At 33.7% G+C, this 20,032-nt stretch overlaps 1 long non-coding RNA gene across 1 annotated transcript in view; it reads left to right on the plus strand.

Annotated features, from left to right (window-relative positions):
* LOC143225913 (uncharacterized) overlaps positions 1–15,129 on the plus strand; it is a 45,479-nt gene extending 30,350 nt beyond the window's left edge. The window contains exon 3 of the long non-coding RNA XR_013014195.1: positions 14,829–15,129. This is a non-coding gene — a long non-coding RNA (uncharacterized LOC143225913). The remainder of the gene's footprint in view (positions 1–14,828) is intronic.
* Positions 15,130–20,032: the final 4,903 nt, after the last annotated feature.

Consider the following 20,032-nt stretch of genomic DNA (forward strand, 5'->3'; position numbering starts at 1 on the left):
AAACTGACTTTGTTTTGACTGTGCGAGGAACAAAGTGAAATGACCAACTAAATGAGTGAGAGAGACTGACTTCTCACCTTTTTATGCTCAGCCGAGAAACATTTCAAATATTCGATCAAACTAAGCACGTGGGAGTTTCGTAATTCCTGGACAGAGCAGATGAGAATGAAGCAAAATTGCTGCAATTTGATACAATTATATCGAGAACAAATAGCATATATATATATATATATATATATATATATTTGGATTCTTACACTAATACGATACAACCAGTGTTTCATTTATCAAAAAGGCCCGGCATGGCCAAGTGTGTTAAGGCGTTCGACTCGTAATCCGAGGGTCGCGAGTTCGAATCCCGATCGCACCAAACATGCTCACCCTTTCAGCCGTGGGAGCGTTATAATGTGACGGTCAATCCCACTATTCGTTGGTAAAAAAGTAGCTCAAGAGTTAGCGGTGAGTGGTGACGACTGCCTGCCTCCCCTCTAGTCTTACACTGCTAAATTAGGGACGGCTAGCGCAGATAGCCCTCGAGTAGATTTGCGCGAAATTAAAAAAAACAACACAATTTATCCAAAATGTATGCGTTTCAACCACTAAACTGTCCAAGTAAACTTACTTTCACATCATAAAACTATTGTACTAAGTTATCACATGCTATTTAATATAATACTAATACAATATTGAGATATTATAAAAACGCAAACTCTAGAGGCGATGAATAAATTCTGACTACATTTTTGAAACCAACACCATTAAATAACTCCGAATAACTTGAGGTTTCTTCAATAGTAACTTTTGTTGTCCACTGTTATTAAATGCTTTATATAACGGATACATATTTGAAACATTTTGCGTGGTACTGAGTGTAAAATAGTGATTAGCGTGCGAGGCTGCATAATGTACAGGCGTCAGAACCAAAGATGCTGGGGAGCTGTAGCACCCTCACTTTTACACTTGTATACCAACTATAAATTATATTATTAGATTACTTTTATAGGGGCATGCCCCTAGTCCCTTTTAGATTGAGTTGCCTTTGGCAGCACAATAGCTGCTTTAACAGCTCTTTGTAGTTTCAATTTCTCATTGTAAAATCTGCATATCTAACCAAGGATTCTCACTTTCCAACTTCTTCATACACCACTTTACCAAAAGATCCAAGGTGCTAGTCGCGACATACGGTGAGATTCTCTATATATATATCTCTCCACTTTTTCATTGGGTGTTGGGTGAGAGAAATTATAACTATAACAATCAATTCCGCTATTTGTTCAGTATTTTTAAATTAAGGATGGGTGTGCTTTAACCTTAGGATTTCTGAGCTGGTACTAATCGAATGCTGGTCCTCTTCTATTTTCTTTTGCTACTTCCTCTTTATTCACAAAATGTTATGAAAATTTATTTTTGATTTTTTATAATACATGTAGCTTTATAAAAACAGAAAATAAAAGTCGGGTTTTAGTGCTTATAACACTTTTGTTTTATTTTATCTTCTTCAGAAATAAGTTTTAATACGATCTTTATTCTGTGGGTTTCTTATTTTCCTTTTAATCTCAAATCAAAAATCTATATTTTTAAGCACAAGGTTGGTTTGAAATATTATGTTAAAATTTGCTTGTTTGTTTTAGTTTTTTCTCGCAAATGTGTACAAACGGGAAATTAATTTGAAGCGACAGACTAGAGAGAAACAGCTAATCCACACATAGAATACTTTTACCTGACCGAATTGTAAACTTTGACTGTTACTCTTATAACGTACCTACGGTTCCATAAACATTTGGAATGGCGCTAACGAGTAGACCACACCTAGTCTATCATGACAATGAACTATACTCTTTAAGAAAAAAAACGCAAAAGGCAAAATATGAGACAAATTGTTAACAAGTTTATTCCGGGTAGTTCTGTATGACATGTGTGAAACTTTGCGCATTCACTGCTGAACATTTATCAAAAAATCCACGATTAACGAGATTCCCACTGTCCCTATCTACTATCTAGCGAAACCACAGCCAAGGGAACGGGCTTGGAGAAATCAGCTATAAACGTGGACTCTGCGGTCCGCTCTCCGCTTCACCGAGTCAGTAAAGAAACGATACTGCCTCCCGTGAGCATCAATAACTGCTTGGCATCTCCTGCCCATGGAAGCGATGAGATGACGAATCACATCCTGTGGACTGGCTGTCCACTCAGCCTGCAAAGCTGCTGCAAGCGGAGGTAGAGTCTGCGGTTGAGGTTGTCGCCGTCGCAGACGTCGGTCCAACTCATCCCAAAGATGTTCGATGGGGTTTAAATCTGGTGAGCTGGAGGGCCAGGGAAGAAGACAGTGGTGAGTCGGGCTGTGTGAGGACGGGCGTTGTCATGTTAAAAAAACGTCGTTGACGTTCACCATGATGGGTTGCACATGGGGCCTAAGAATCTCGTAGACGGCTGCGTACGGTCTGATCGGAAATCCTACGCAGCCCTGGTATGGTTGAGGCAGTAGACGTCGCAGTGGTGGTCCTATCCCGAAGGTGACGTAACCGGATGTAGCGATCTTGTGTGGGCGTGGTCACACAAGGTCTGCCAGATCGTGGACGGTCACGAGTTGATCCATGTTGTTGGTGACGATTCCATAGCCTTGTGATGGTGCTTGGGTGAACATTCACAGCTCTGGCAACATCTGATCGCGATTCGCCTGCTTCCAAGCGACCAATGGCGTTGTTACGTTGTGCTTCATTCAGTCTTGGCGTAACTGTATTGTGTGTCGGTGGCTTAACACTGAGCTATGGAAACCGAGAACCAGTCACTTTTATAGGGATTTCGCACATTTTGCACTTGCAGAACATGCAGACCTCTCAAACAAATTTATTGGACACGCATGCGTTTTGGCGAAAAATCCGATGTTTTTCTCCATTTTCAAAGTGAACAACTTTTATTGTCATTTTGGTCTGACAATCAGTGCCTTACACCTGTAACATCACATACTCTGAGCTTGTAACGTTATTACATATATTTCTCTTTAAAATAACAAAAATATCCCTTTTGCGTTTCTTTTTTTTTTTTTTTTGAAGAGTATATTTATCAAATAATAAGCTTTTAATAATTAGAGCTATGTAAACAATATTCTGTTTTTTTTCAACTAGATGTTGTTTTAGGCCTATATTTTTTCACTGTGATGTTTGATTCTACTACTCGGTATTGTGCAGTTAAATTTATTCAGCTTTATTTTGTGTTTTTCTTTTTTTATTATTTCTTGTTTATTCTACTCCTGTTTGTTGTTGTTGTTATACTCGTACGTGCATTTACGACGTTTAAGTATCCACAGTAAAGCTTTAACGGAATAACTGAAAATTAAAATAAATAAAAACTATTTTCGACTTCAACAAAAGAAAAATTATAACAGTTGGCTCGAAGAGACCTTTAATTTGAAAACGAAAGTAGGTTTGTGAATTGTAAATGGAAATTCTGCTAATATTTTGTTTAGTACTCTTTATGTGTAATAACAAGATAATCTTAAGGAAACAGTATTATATTGTTATAATACCATCTTTGGTGAACAATCGTCTATCTGCCTTATAACAAAATAGAGGTGTTCTTGAAGCAAACTTACCATTCTTAATTTTATAAAACTTTTTTGCATTTTTTTTGTATCACACGTTTCACAGACGCGACTAACATTATCTACCTTGAATTTTATCTTTGTTTGTTTGTAGTTAAGGACAAAACTGCAAAATGAGCTCTGTGTGTTCTGCCCACAACTGGTATCGAAACTCGGTTTCTAACTTTGTAAATCTACAGACGTTACGTTGGGCCACTTGGGAACAGGGTTGTGAAGACATCCACTGTAGCTCTGTTTGTTGTTAAGCACAAAACTACACAATTGGTTATCCGTGCTCTGCATATTGCAGGTATCAAAATCCATTTTTTAGCGTTATAAACAAATCAAACTTATCGCTGAGCCAAAAACCTTCGTAACTTTAGAATGATTTAATTGAGTATTGATATTATTTTTATGAAATGTCTATATTTTAAATGTGTTAAAATGTTAGCTTTAATTGTTCTGTGTGTGTGTGTTTTTTTCTAATAGCAAAGCCAAGTAGAATTCGAGTAACAGAATAGGGATAAATGAAATCTAATCTGGCGTGACCTAGTGATAAGTTTGTTCGGATTGTAAATACAAGGATTTATGGTTCGCACAACATTACATCAGAAATGCACTTTACAGTTTGGGATCATGAGTGTGTTATAAGAGTATTGGCAAAAACGTACTATTTAATTATACAAGGGAATTCCAAGAATCGACAGTGGATACGTTTCTCTCTAGCCTATTAGTTCAAAATTTAACACACAGATAGCTCATGTGTACTTTACACAAAAATCTGAAACAAATAAACGAAAAAATGAAATTATCTTCTTGTGATTATGGCTTACGTAAACGTCAAAATGTAACTTTAACTTAATCCTGCATATTATTTTCCCACCGTGATATAAATATTAATGCCTGAAAACAAAAGTAAAATATCACGGAAGAGTTGTTTTCTGCTGGAACAGCAGTAAGTTTACGGATTTACAACGTTAAAATTAGGGGTTCGACTCCCCTTGATTGACACAGCAAGTAGCATGAGGTGGCTTTGCTAAAAGAAACACACACACACACCCATGGAAGATCTATTTCGGTGTTGTGCGAGAAATATGCATATGATTTATTTTAAAATCTTACTTAGGACGTTCACTTTATCAAAATACTAACTGGTTTCCATATGTCCATTGTGTCTCTTTTGTTGTTGTTTTCCAAATAATATTTAATTGGATATTTTCCTTGTTCCAATTTTCATCTAGAAAGAATCTTCAAGGCTTATGTTATGATCATTCTACTTTGGAATCAGACTTACTTCTCTTGGTTTCATCTTTCCTACTTTATTAACTGATCTTTCTGGAATATATCCAACATTTTATGGATACTTTCCAAAACTAATCACAAGAGTAATTAAATAAAAAGACTTTCTAGAAAACGGTTATTCCATTAAAATGCATATCTTTGTTTAAAGATCTTTTATTCATAGTAATTAATATAATTATCTATCTCTTTTGAACATAAAAAGTGGTCGTTTTTTAGAACTTTTACTTATTTATTTGTATAATCTGACTACAATAATACTCTTGTTGATCTAGCACTGACCCGCCATAACTGGGCATTATGATGTGAAGTCTAAGTTTTATTTATCACATGATAACATAAGTTCGGAATGTTTAAAGAAACCAACGGATGAAATAGATTCCTAGTTACAGATTTGAATTTAATCTAATTTTTACATGCCTTCATTTTCACGTTGCATAAATTTAATTTTGAGATGAAACAAAGAACGTGTCGAAGGTATATTCACTTTAACATAAAACAAGGAATTTGTCGTTTTCTGACCCACTTTCACTTTGTCATACAACAAGGAACTAGTTGGACCTTTCTTTGCTTGACGCATTGCAAGAAATTCTTTAATCTGTCTCCTCTTGTTACATTATATAGACTCTGTCTGGTTGCTTTCACTTTTAAACATTGTAGGGAATCTACCTGACCAACCTTTGCTTTCACACATTGTAGAAAATCTCTCCGACCTGTCTTTACTTTCGTAATTACAAGGAATCTACATAAGTTGCCTTCAATTTGGCACATTTTAGAGAATCTGTCTGACCAGCTATCTCTTTAACACATCAAAGAAAATATATCAAACATATCTTCACTTTAAAACAGGACAAGAAACATATCTTCACATATCTTACTTTTGAAATGTTAACCTTTCCTCTACGCTGGATTTTCAACTGTATTTATATGAAACTCAACAAAAAACTTCACAGCTTTGTTAAAAAGATATAATTATCCAGAAATTAAGAAACTAGTGATTTATCCTCAAACTTAAAAATTCAAATAGACCTATTTATATTCAAACAAATGCATCAATATAGCTAATTTTTAATCACAATATCTGTAACAATCGCTACTTAACTATTGTCTTTCAAAAAAACTCCAACATTAACTAATGTTCATATCAATGTAAAACACTCAACCATGAATTTTGTTGTCCAATCTTAACACAAAAATACAATGAAAAATCAACCAGGATTTGTTTCGCAAGATTGTACAATATATTTTAAACATGTTAAGAGAGCCGACATACAAAAACCAAAATATGGAATGCTACTACGCAACTCTTCTTTGACTTTGACAATTATATATATGATCAGAGGCATAGGAAGTTTAAAGCACGAGGGATGAACCCGTGTTTAAATCTGCTGACGGCTAAGCACCCTTAGGATTTTTAAAGACTTGTAATATGGGTCTGAAAGAGAATAATCATTTGACCTTAAGTTGGTCCATAATTCATGAAGAAAGTGACTACAGACCAAAGAAATTTGTAATAATATTTAAAACTAAGATTTTATAGAGAGTAAAGATTAAAGAAATTATTATAGAAGTGGTAATAACCGTTGGCAAGCGTCTGCTTTTTGTTTTTTATTTAAGTTTTGTGTTAGGGCGAAATAAACAATACTTACAAAACGCATTCAAGATATCTGATAAAAAAAATGGAGCTACTGCAAAAATAAGAAAAGGCAGAACTACTGCTAAGTGTTGCCTCAAATTCTGAATAGTTTCCAAAATAATTATTGTAATTTTATAATAGTTAATTGCTATTGAAGTGCCTTACTTATTAGCTTATTATTATCAGTGTCAGCTTTAACATTCACAGTATTAAATAGTAAACTATCTAAACAATTACAGCATTATACCACTGCACCTGTTCTGTTAAAACGTAGTAAACTACTTCCAGACTTTCTCCCCAAATAACGACTCACGAAACAGACGTTCGATCCTTCAGCTGTCTCCTCACCTCCTGCCTCAGGTCAAAATTTAATTTTACGCCATCTTCTGGTGTAATCTCTTTTGCGCACAGTAATGGAAGTGTAATACAGTTAATGAGTCTAACTCGTTATCACTTTAGCATACAACAAAACATAAACTGAATCCAGATTATTGTAAATTTAGTGTACTGTGAGTGCCTATCTTCACTCTAAAATACTTTATACTTCAAGGAATCAGACTAACAAGCTATCACGCCAACAGGAATACATTTTTGTTTAAAATAAGATAAAATATTATTATAAATTGACAGAAGTCTGAGAACTCTCGTATAAACTTGATTAACAACTTAGTCCTGATTATGTACGTTCTTTCTTAATATGTTAAAATATCCAAAACGTGCTTCATGAAAGTGTTGTTGTTCAGTTTTTATCTTTTTAAGAAAAAATAAAACACTATCAAATAATATAAAAAGTAAGAAATCTTGATTTACTTTCTTCTAGATGAAGAAAGATATATTCTAGTATCATATTGTGAGTCAAAGACAAAATGTTATTAAATCTTTTATGTACTATAATAGAAGCTCTGGTCTATATGTGATCGGTCTTTTCTTATTATTAAACGATAGAATGAGTCTGTACTTATTTTATTTATTCAACCTGATCTCTCGTACGTTTGTCTTTAGAATTTCGCGCAAAACTACATGAGGGTTATCTGCGTTAGCCATCCCTAATTTAGCAGTGTAAGACTAGAGGGAAGGCAGCTAGTCATCACCAACCAACGCCAGTTCTTGGGCTACTCTTTTTTCAATGAATAGTGGGGATTGACCGTAACATTATAACGCTAGACGGCTGAAAGGACGAGCATGTTTGGTGCGACGGGAATTCGAACCCGCGACCCTCAGATTATGAGTCTAACGCTTTAACCCACCTGGCCAGGCCGGGCCGATTTCTCATAAAAAAGTACCTTCTGTATCTCTCTGATTAATATGAAATACAAGAGTAATATAACACAAACTCTAGGAGACGTTGCTAGTACCTGGGACGCGAGGCCCATGCCCCTATTCTATTTCGCAGTGGCCCGAATCCCCAGTTGGCAAATCGAAAAATCAAAATATAAAACATGATCGATATCGTACTGAAGTGTTCAGCACTTAAATGGAATTTTACTGTGTTTTTATAGCAATCATTCTTCTCAAAGGACAATGTCAAAAAGTAAAATAAAGTTTCAATATCATCACATGGTTTTAGTAGGGCCTTATTTATGTTAACGTTACTTTAATGTGGTTTCTTTTTTTAAATGGCACGTCTTTATTCGTTAATTGTTTGAATAAAGAGAAATTATTACTTCCACCACAATATATTTACATTGTTTAAACTCCATGTGTTTTTTGTTTTTTTTTGTTAATTCAAATTTTGCTTGCAGCATAAACACTGTATATATAATAAGGTACAAAATAACGATTGTTTAATTACTTTTCAATTATATCAATATTCCTGTCAGCGATAAGTCTTTGGATTTACAACGCTGTAATCAGGGGCTCGATTCCCTACAATGGATACAGTAGATAACCCCATGCGGCTTTGCTTCGAAAAAAACACACGCGCGCGATATGATGATTAATTTCATTACCAACTTCAAACGTATGTAACCATCAACCGAAAGTAGTGTCATCTGTGGTTATTTTATGTAATGCTAAAAATGAAACTAGATTGGAGGAGAAAACTTTTGATCTAAAGAGAAATACAATATCAACATGTCAGAAGGAATGAGAACTTTAAAAAATGAATATTTTTATATGCTTAAAGGTGTTGATATAGAAAAAAAAGACATAAAACTGGTGTGGATAACATGGAGTCCGATCAAATATACTGAAAACGTTTAATGTCAAATTTTAACCTGCGTTTTAAATTCATCGAAATACTAACATATTTACTCACATACTCCTGATGGAATAATAGTACAATTGTTTTTGTTTTGTTTTGTTTTGTTTTTATCAGAACTCTATCTACCCTTCTACAATAACAATCCGTTTTTGATGAAACCAACCAACCACGACTTTACAAGTATATATTTTCCGATAGGTTTATCGAAAAGACATTTCACAAGTTAGTAATCAATTCTAAAAAACTTTCACAATTTTAATAAAATTGTTTTTATATATAGAATAGCTTGTGAAGTCAAACCTTTGTGTTAACCAATTAATTCATAAACTGACTTAATAAGAAAAAGGTCGTTTGGCTCAGCAGATAGTCCCATGTGGCTTTACTATAAGAGAAAAAAGCACAATAAAATGTTTTAAAATAATTTTTAAAATGTACAAATGTTTTGCTATATTGCTGACTCATGAGTATTTGTAGACCTTTAGGAGCTCAAAACTTCTGTATTTTATTCTCTCCTAGCTAACTGTCCTCAAGTATTCGTTATTTTTATTGTTCATACACGTGCTTTGCAGTTGCTAAACTTCGTCGTAAATAATGTTAAACTTCCATTAATACTCTTTCCGGACTAAAGTAGCACATCATGTCACATTCATTCCGCGTTTTTGTTTCACTGGTCTTCTAGTGAATCATATCCAAGTGTAGAGGTGGCGTAGATGTTTCTACAGGTTAGTATGAGCTAGGATTTTACCTTCTCTTAAATATATAAGATAAGAATAATCATTGACGTGTGTAATATATATTTGTAAAATACCACACTAGAACTTTGAGCAGACATGACAACCTTCCGTCCAGTGAATATATGTTATTCCTTCACTTCAGCAGCCAGTTTCTTTAAGCATTATATTAACAGTGGCCATTACCATAACAAAGTGGTCGTATATTTCAGTATTGTTTAGTAAAGATTTTGTTTCACGCTTTACACGATTCTTCAAGTCTTTATTTGGCTGTCCAAATTCACGTACCTCTATTCTCTTACAATAAGTGTGTTGTTTTTGTTTTTTGTTTTTTTATTGTTGTTGTTACTGTGATACCAGTGAGTACCTGTTGGTTTATATTTTACTTGCAAGTACCACTGATTAAATTATTGGGTTACCATTCTTATGTCATGACCAAGGATTTGCTTTTATGGAGTTTAATTTGAATGTTCTTCCTTATAAAGTTTATAAATTATGATGATGGAGTGTATTTTCTGAAACCATACAGAACTCACAGTGGAGAGAGAAAAAGTGTGGTTGAGGTAGAAGCATGATTCATGAATGTAGCAAGGACAAGGAGAGATCTTTTGTTGGACAAAAGACGTTTACCATTTATATTGAGAGCTACATCAATGATCTAAATTTGTCTTTGAGCAAAGATTTGTTTAATGGTAATGACCAATCTGGCTCACAATAGATAAACTGCATTGATCTCTATAGGACACTTGGGCATTCACTGAATCTTACAGGTATTTCCATGTCCTTGTCAGGGTTACTTGTAACTGGAGAAAAAGATGAGGTATATACGGTAGATGACGTGCATCTTAAAGAGCTGAGACAAAATTTGGTGAAGCAGTCGATATCTCACCATGACCTTGCAGCTCTTTTTTTTAATCTAAACATTTCCAGGCCTTTTACTCTGATAACAGTCTGATAATGCGACTAGCAGCTGAGATTCATGTGGAATTAAATGGTGGCACATATTCCACACAATTCAGCATTCATTATTGATCTTACTTGAAGAACTTGCATTCATTGAAATGCATTGTCTCCAGATTTGAGTGCTTAAAATGTTTAAACCATAGAATTGTAGAGGCTCTGGTAGCACATATCTGTCTGCACCACCATTTTGTAATAGTTAAGAAATGCAATTCGTTAATCTGTTAATATTTAAAGAAACAGTAAAAAAACGCTAAATGTGTCCTCAAATGTTTCTGTCTGCTTTATCTACTAAATGGTTGGGTTCAAAAAGTGGTATACAATCTAAAGCTGAGTTTGGGTGGTTCAGTACTCAAAACTCTTTAGTTAATGAAGATTTGGTAAATAGAGCCTACTTATTACTCAGTTGGCCACCTGATTTTACCTTATGTGAAACTCGGTGATCCATATGGATGAGTTCAAAGCTCAAAGAATGGGTAGGTGCCGTAAAGAGTTGCTTTTGCTATTTACGTTGATTGCCTAAAGAACATAATGATTCAAAGTGATCACATCAAGCTGGATTTTGTAACAGAAAAGGAAAAAGCCAATAACAATGATTGTTGAAGCGGGTAATTCACCTCCCAGGTTCACGTTAACTAAAGGCTTAATTAAAACGTTGACTCGCACCTATGCTGCCACAAGCGCTCTTCAGAACAACAGAAATTGCAAGGGCCATATGCTTCATTTAACATTATACATGCGTCAGAAACTGCTCCCAAGAAGACTAGAACATGTGAAACAGATATGTTATTTTAACTGTGATTTATCCTGGAACCAGGAATGTTTATCAAGACTCAAGTTATTTCCCAACTAATTTTACAGCATATGCAAGATTGTAATGTATAAACCAGCTGTTCTAAGTAGTTTAAATTATTAGTGTCTGAGAGGAGTATTACCACTACTTCAGGAATCTGTGTCATCCAAAGATCTGTAACTGGTTTGGATACTTTTAAACATTGCATTTCATAGTATGTTCTTTTTGTAATATGTGGATGTAAGGTTACATTTTTAGTATTTCTTTGTACTTAAGCACAAAAGCTTTACACCACGTGTGCACAGCTCTACAGTCGATCGAGCTTTTGGGGGAGGGACAGCTCTAGGATTATAACACAGTTAAAGTCAAATTGTGCCAATGCATAAACCTTGTGGAGAACTGGGTTATCTATAGGACCAAGTTCAAGGTCCAAAAAAAGCTTGGTCACTTACACTGATTATTTTCATAATTTGCAACAAAAGGTAAATCCTGCAGAAACTTTGGCAGATCACAATAATTTCCTCAAAGACAAGTTCATTGCAAGAGCTATCTGGTTGAAGTAATGACACATCACTTACGCGTGACAGACATTCTCACCCTAACGAAGGCTCTTTCTGAGAAGACAAAACTCATAACTAGAATACTATGAGTTGGAATACGTTACAAGTGATGAAGAAGCCCACAGGCACATTTTTCACCTCAAGCAGCTGCATAGCTGCATCATGCTAAGTTCTAACCTGTCAAAGTCATACTAGAAGCCAACACGACCCTATTGGTTTCATTTGAACTGGCAAAGCTTCTCTGATTCTCCTAACATGTTTGTACCATAGTTAGTATCATTGGTGCCTCTCTTCTTTTGTAACTCTAAAAGAGAAGATAAAAGTATTGATTTTGGGTCTGAGCAGTTGATTCATTTAACACTGAACTATCCAGACTAAGGTATGTAGCACGATAGTCAAAGCTACAATTTTTTATTATCTAGATAATAAATACAGAAGGCTAACAGTAAGCTATAGCTGCTGCTACTTCAATTATTTGAGCCAAAGTTGGATATGGTCAGTGATTTTGAACAGTGTAACCAACATCTCGCATTGAAAAGGTTGATGATCAACTCAGCTCTCATAGACCTGAATGATGCTTAGTGTTTGACTATGAAGGTACAGGAGCAAGATAAGAAGTTTATGGTTAACACTGGAGGTGCCAGAACGCTGGTTATTTTCATTATGTATCAATAACTGAATGTAGTAACCACTCTGGTCGTTTAATAGTGATTTTGGTTTGGTAAATGGTAATATACTAGACATGACTGAAGAAGCATATATTTGACTACATTTAGGTAATGTTAATCACAGAATGAAGGTAATCATATCTGACCTTGATTTTTGGCATTGATATCCTATATAAATAAACTGTATAAACTGCACTCGAGATGGTTTGTACGAGTTTTGCAGTATGACATATTCAGCAGGTGTAAGACATCTGCCACTTTGTATAGTCTAATAGGTTTACACTGAAGATTATGCAGTAGAAAAGCTGTCCAGTCTATATGATAAAGTCTTAATGTTTGGCCACGCATTCGAATCTGCTGCAGAAAACCTGAGCATAGTATACTTCAGTGGATTTTTATAGATTTTAAGTTAAAACCAGAGAAGTGTGTGCTCACGTACATGCAGCTAGAATTCTTTGGCCATACTGTGGCCAAATATGGTGTCTCCACTAGCACTGTGAAAATTACGACTATATGATGCTAGCTTTTATACATCATCAAATGAAAAATCTGCAGAGTCTTTAATTTTGCATTGTATCACCATTGTTATATTACCATCTTCTCCAAGACTGCTACACCATTATCTGCTCTCATTAAAACTGATACGCTTCTAAAAGGGCCAACGAACGTGAAAAACACTTCTGTCACTAAAGAACGCTTTAATGAAATATTCAACATTGGCATATTTATGACAGGACTATCATTTACTGTGCCAGACCAAGCTACCAAAACAGTTCGTGCTTGTAAGATCAGTAACAGAATCCTAGCTATGTTTCACAATCAAATGTATTCATTGCATTGAGTTATTGAACTTGAATATTACGAAGCTGGGACAGCCATAAAATTGATTGAACAAAAAGGGTGTTGCAACCCTTACTTTCTGAACCATCAAGTGAAGTGATACTTACGAAAACAATTGTATTGACTTTTGAATGGTGATACAAAATCCTTGCAGAATTGATAATGGTGTATGTAGCCATCAAGAACAGTAAATATGTTTTACTTGAGAATACTGTATTAATGATAGATAGGTCTGGGTATGTACGAATAGGCTCTAATGAAAGCACACTTGTTAAAGCTAACCAAAAATATTTTGTTGGAAGTCTTAATTTGGTTAAATTATGCCAGTCAAGAAACTGAGAAAATTTGTCAAGTTTAATAGCACGTAGATCATAGCAAGTTAAAGTCCTGCAACTATGTAGAAATAGCTAACAAAGGGGGGGGGGCACGTGGTTTACCACGGTAAAGGTGCATAACTTATTTTAAGGCAGTTCATTCAAAGCTACACATGTGACAATATGTAACATTAAAATATGTAAATATGGCAATATAATGTATAGATAGATATATAAGTGTGGTATTGCGCATATCCATAAACATTGCATAACGTTATTATTGAGTATTATGTAACATTTACACTGATAGCAACTGTCAAGCAATATATGAATGAAAATAAAAGATTTAGTATGAACATTAAGCCTTTGAGGTATAAAGTAAAGTGTGATTAAATAATAATAAGTGATGACGGGAAAACCCACTTGTAGAGAAAAATATATATGTAAAAACGGCTCGTTTGGGTTGAGAAAAATTTTGTATGCAGAGGAGCGAACAACATTTCGACCTTCTTCGGTCATCGTCAGGTTTACAAAGAAAGAAAGAGGTAACTGATTGACAGCTGACCACGTGTTTGAAGAGGATTGTGTAACCACGCACAAAACTAAGGTCCATACTGTGAAAAAACTACACTGACAAACATCACACTAACATTATTTATAAAATACAATATGATAACTGCCACGACTTCTATATTGGAGAAACAAGTAGAAAAATGGAAACCAGATTCAAAGAACATAAAAAGTCACCTTCACACGTTTTCGAACACTGCAAGTCAAATAAACACAACATAACCATAGAAAACACTCGAATACTAAATAAAGAAACAAACATAAACAAACGCAAAATTAAAGAAGCCTTACTTATGCAACAACTCAAGCCCAAAATAAACCAATATAAAGGAACGCCTTTATACCTATATTAATAAATATAATCAAACATCTAAGCACGCCCTCTACATTCCTACACTCAGTTACACAACCCCCTTCAAACATGTGGTCAGCTATCGGTCAGTTACCTCTTTCTTTCTTTGTGAAACTGACGATGACTGAAGGTCGAAACGTTATTCGCTCCTCTGCATAAAAATTTTTCTCAACCCAAACCAGCCGTTTTTACACATATAAAGTGTGATTACTGACCCATGCAGCATTATTTAAAGATGTTGAATATATGGTGTACTTAATGTTTTTATTAAATGTCGGTTAAAGAATGTTTAAGTTTTTATATTAAAGTGTTCCTCATATAGTGAGTTTTCATGGAAGAGATAATGTCGAAGTCAACTGAAGTAAAATCAAGGTTAACAGAAAGGCAGCTCCTGTCATTAGAGACTTCAAACATGGCAATAGTTGTATCCTGCAATCCTGAGACTGAACCATCGAGGCGGTGGTGTCAACATTAAAGACAAGCCCTCAATCATGTTTATGGCAACATTTGTGAAGCTGAGCCTGCCATGAAGTTGATTTCATGATAAAGAATGTTTAATTTTTACTAATATTATAGGGATTTTTATATAAATATAGTAATTTGTTCCTTCGTCATTTGTTATTAAAAATAAAAGACCTGTCTGTTGGTGTCACTTATTTTGCTTTTAGTATTATAATTTTGTCTTTATGTTTCTATGCAAGTATCAAAATAATGTATATAATATGTAAATACACTTAAAGGATTAAAATTAAAAAAGACAAGTATACTCTCTCCAGTCATATGTGAGAAAGTCAAAGTTTTCACCGTCTTGGTTTCATGTATCATAACTATGATTGCAATCACATGTGCTTTTATTACGTAATATTATGATATTTAGTATTGATTTAATTTTATCTTTACGACTTGGTTAATATAAAAGATTTATCTTGTACTTGTAATTTCATTGCATTTTGATTTTAATTCCTTATTTATTTTTCTTTAATTATTACAAAAGCAATAATTTTACGTTGATATTTTCCTTTCAAATTTCAAAGGATTTATTTTGTGATTGTAAGCTCATTTGCTTTTGAAATTTAAATCTAATTGATTTATTTTGTATTATTTTGATTTTTATATTTTACTATATTATAACAATTATATTATAATTAAGGATAACAAGATGGTATACAGGCATATTATGTTTTCTTCACAAAACTGTTTTTCTGTCCAAAACTGAAAGATTATCGATATGTGTTTGCTTGTGTCGATTAATCCATCAGGCTCACTATAGTTTAACCATTCGCTGATATTTTATTACAATTCTTTTCTGATATGTTGGCTGAACTGTGGATAATACAATTTGAAGTGCCTTTTTACCATATCATCTTCAAGTTGATGGTCTGGCATATATAGACTGTCAAATGAATTATTTCTAAGTTTATGAACCGATTGTAACAACTACTCTTTTGTGCATCAAAATAACCTACATGCAACTTAGAAAACAAACCGGCAACTGGAATAACTACTCTTTTGTGCATTATAATAACCTACATGCAAATTAGAAAACCAACTGGCAACGTTCCAAATCCTCTGATGTTTTGATTAAAATAATACCCTCAAGTGACTCTCACCAGTAACCCTCTGCCTATTTCAGATGTATTGTAATGTCCCCAGGAATAAAAACTTGAAATAATTGTTATGTAACAGTCATCGCATATGCATTGGTATTTTAACAATTGAGTAATGGGGCCATATGTCAAAAAATACGAACAGTAGCAAATACAAGTCTGAACTTGCTACTTGACTATAGCTGTGGTATGTGGTTGCAGTCTGTAAGCAACTCAGTTTTAAAGAAACTGTTCCATATCAACTTTTCTGGAAATTCAGTCACGTGAGCCATATAATTCAGTGGTCATATGGCAAGTACAAATACATTGAACGCATTAACAAGAATGAATGATCCAGAAATCGAAGCAAGAGGAGCTGGTTAACTCTGATGCTTTATGATCTTGACACAACTAACGAGCCTCCCAGTGGCTCAGCAGTATGTATTTGGATGCACACTGTTAGAAACCAGGTTTCAATACCCATGGTGGACAGAGCACAGGTAGCCCATTGTGTAGCTTTGTGCTTAATTTTAAATAATCAGTCGATCACAATTAATGAACTGTCAGGCTATGTTTCGTGAGGAATGTTATCAGAGTTCTGAAATTTTTTAGATGATCTTTCACGTTAACCAATTCAACATTGTTTCTGTTGTTGCTATTTTTGTGGTGTGAGATCATTCCCATCGGTCAGCTAGACTTATACCAGTCTTCCTAGGATACATTAAAGAAATTTTGCTGTAACGCAGCATCAGAAATTGATACTGACTGTATAAATTATGGAAGGATGTGTATTATTTTAGTTGTTTCTGCATGTTTATTTGATAGAGTATGTTTTATGACCTCTTTATGGCAGTGCTAATATAGAAATTACAATAACTCAAAATAGTTGATGTGCTATGACAGTGAATTTAGTTTTGTTGTCTTCTGTGGTACTTCTATAGCATTACAGAGTGTCTTTACCTATATTTTGTATTTAAAATATGAACTGGGTAATGAAGTACGAGGTAAAAGCCATTTCTGCAGCTTTAGTCTCTCATTGCTTTTATATTCGTGATATTTGTTTAAATTGCTACATGATGTAGCGTGTGGAAAAAATTCCAGTACTGGCATTGGTTGTCACGAGTATAGGTTCAGACGATGATCAATAATGTTATGTATTTCACTTATGGTTAATATATAATGTTAAAATACATGTTTATACGTTAATGTAGCGTATACAAACCAGTTTTTATACATCTATTTGTGTATAGAAACATGAAATATACAAGAGCAGAATAATTCATGAAATTGAAAAGTTTAATCGAATACTGATAAATCTATATCTTGGATAAAGATCGCAATAAAAGGATTTGATCACAGTGAGCGACATAATTTTTATTCTATGTTTATTTGATCTTGATGAAAGAGTTATTCAAATAATTCGTAATCTGAAATATTCGTAAAAAATCTAGTATATCATTGAGAGAAAGGTGAAACGTTTCCTTAATAATTTGGCCCAGCATGGCTAGGTGGGTTAAGGCGTCCGACTCGTAATCTGAGGGTCGCGGGTTCGAATCCCCGTCGCACCAAACATGCTCGCCCTTTCAGCCGTTGAGGCGTTATAATGTTACGGTCTATCCTACTATTTCTTGGTAAAAGAGTAGCCCAAGAGTTTGCGGTGAATGGTAATGATTAGCTGCCTTCCCTCTACTTATACTACTAAATTAGGGATGGCTAGCGCAGATAGCCCTCGTGTAGCTTTGCGCGAAGTTCAAACCAAACCTTAATAATCTAAATCACACCAATTGTGACATCTGGTAGCATATCGATTTTACTGGTGTTGATGGAGAACTATTTTACAACTATAACAACTATAATGTTCGAAGATAATGTGCTTTATATTTACAAAGCGAAGTCATTAATTAGTTATTCAAAACGAGAGAAAATATGATGTACTTATTGTTTTCTAATGGTTTTGATTTAAACGTTTATTTTATTCGTAGAACTAAATTATTTTGAATCTTATAGAATTTTAAAATTCTTTCATGACCATATTTTTGTGAACTATATATGTTTGTAGTGCTATAAAATATTTTTGTGTCGGATTCATGAGTGTAAATATGATTTTTCTATGAAAACAGGAAGTATTTTATTTACTTGTTTCGAATATATTTAATTAACTTCAGTAGACAAGTTAGTGTTGTGAAACCTTCAAGTTTAAATTAATTGATTCATTGTTTGCAAAGTATTAGCCTTAATAAGAGTAATCAATATGATAGATCAGTTTACAGTTCTGAAGCTCTGTCTTACAACCAAACAGTGATGGAAGAAATTCATATATATATAATGATTAAACTTGTTGATTAGTAAGACAACAGCCAGGGGTCTAGCCAACATAATTGTGGGCGCTGTCGACCACACGTCTTCCCTTTAATACATACAGTATATGGGGACAGCTGTTGCAAATGGCCATTATGTAGCTTTCCATAAAAATATAAAACAAGTTTGTTCTTTAATGTTTATTACGAAGAGTGATAATGATTTGTAACCTAGTTCTTTTCATTTGTTGTTTTAATATCTAGTATAAAATTTTCCTTTATATAATTACTGGCCAAACTCATCCAGTGTTTGCTTGTATTGTTTCATATCTATATAAAATTTCGTTTTTCATTCTGTTTTCTATTTAATTCTCTAATTTGAGATTTCATTATAGCACATTTAGTTTGTTTTTTATTATTTTTAGTTCTGTATCATTTGACTTTGTATAAAGATTAAATTTGTCTTTTGAATTTGTTCTGAAATTTAAATTTCAGTTGGATTTTGTTTCGTTTTATTTCATTGTAATTACATTGTGTTTCATTTCTTTTATTTCCTTATGTAATTGATATTTCGGTTTGGAACTTAGTTTAAAATGTTTTTATTAAACCTTGTTTATTTTGGGTTATTTCATTATTCAGTCTTATTTATTTTGTGTCAGTTAATTTCATTTTTATACCTGATGTTGTATTCAAATGTAATTGTTATTTTTTTTTGATTGATTGACTTCTAATACCTTTATATATGTTAAATAAATTATTCTCTTTTATCTTCTACATCTCGAACAATGTTTAAAGAGTAACTATGGCAGTTAGTTGCTTAATTTGAGCATTTGATGACCATTTCAATGGAGGTTTTATGATTAAAAGAAAAAGTTTCACAATTAAGCTGATATATTTTAAATTTACCGTTTCATAACTAGAAGGTAATAAATCTTTATTTAAGTATATTATGTATCCAGGTATCTCTCAATTACTCATTGCTCTTTTTAACAGGATATAAATACTCATTAAAGTTGTATTAACTTAGGTTACGTGCTGCATAAATAATAAACCATTATACTGTGTCATCACCTCTCTGATTTAAAAGTCAAAACAAAGTGAAAGAGTGATACAAAAGTTTGTACAAGTTAGTATGAGCTAGAAGTTTGTCTTCCTTATAATGTGAATAGAAATTATCAGCAACATAAGTAATCTAAGCTCGTATGATTAACAGTCTGTTAGAGACCCAAACTTACAATTTTTTATTTGGTGAAAATGTGTTATTCCTTTGCTTTAGTACCCAGACTAGTTGACCATTACATAGAAGATGGAAATTGCTACACTAAAACAACATCACATTTTTATTTGTGTGTGTAATGGAATTTCTTTGTTTGTTTTACAGATCTGATGGATCCCACCTCTCTTATTGTGATAGTCAGGGTTCACTTGTTAGTTTCATCTTTAACTTAGAATAACATATACTCTTCTAGCAAACAAATGTATATATTTTTTAATCGTCCAAAATCACCATCTAAAACAAAGTTGGTTGTCGGTGTTGAAATACACAAAGCATTTGTTTGTTTGTGTTAAGATCAAAGTCACACAATACACTACCTGTACTGCGTCCACTCGGTTTTTATAAGCCCTCAGATATACCGCTAAGT

The sequence above is a fragment of the Tachypleus tridentatus genome, chromosome 9 (assembly GCF_004210375.1).
Source record: "Tachypleus tridentatus isolate NWPU-2018 chromosome 9, ASM421037v1, whole genome shotgun sequence".
Classification (NCBI taxonomy): Eukaryota; Metazoa; Arthropoda; class Merostomata; order Xiphosura; family Limulidae; genus Tachypleus; species Tachypleus tridentatus.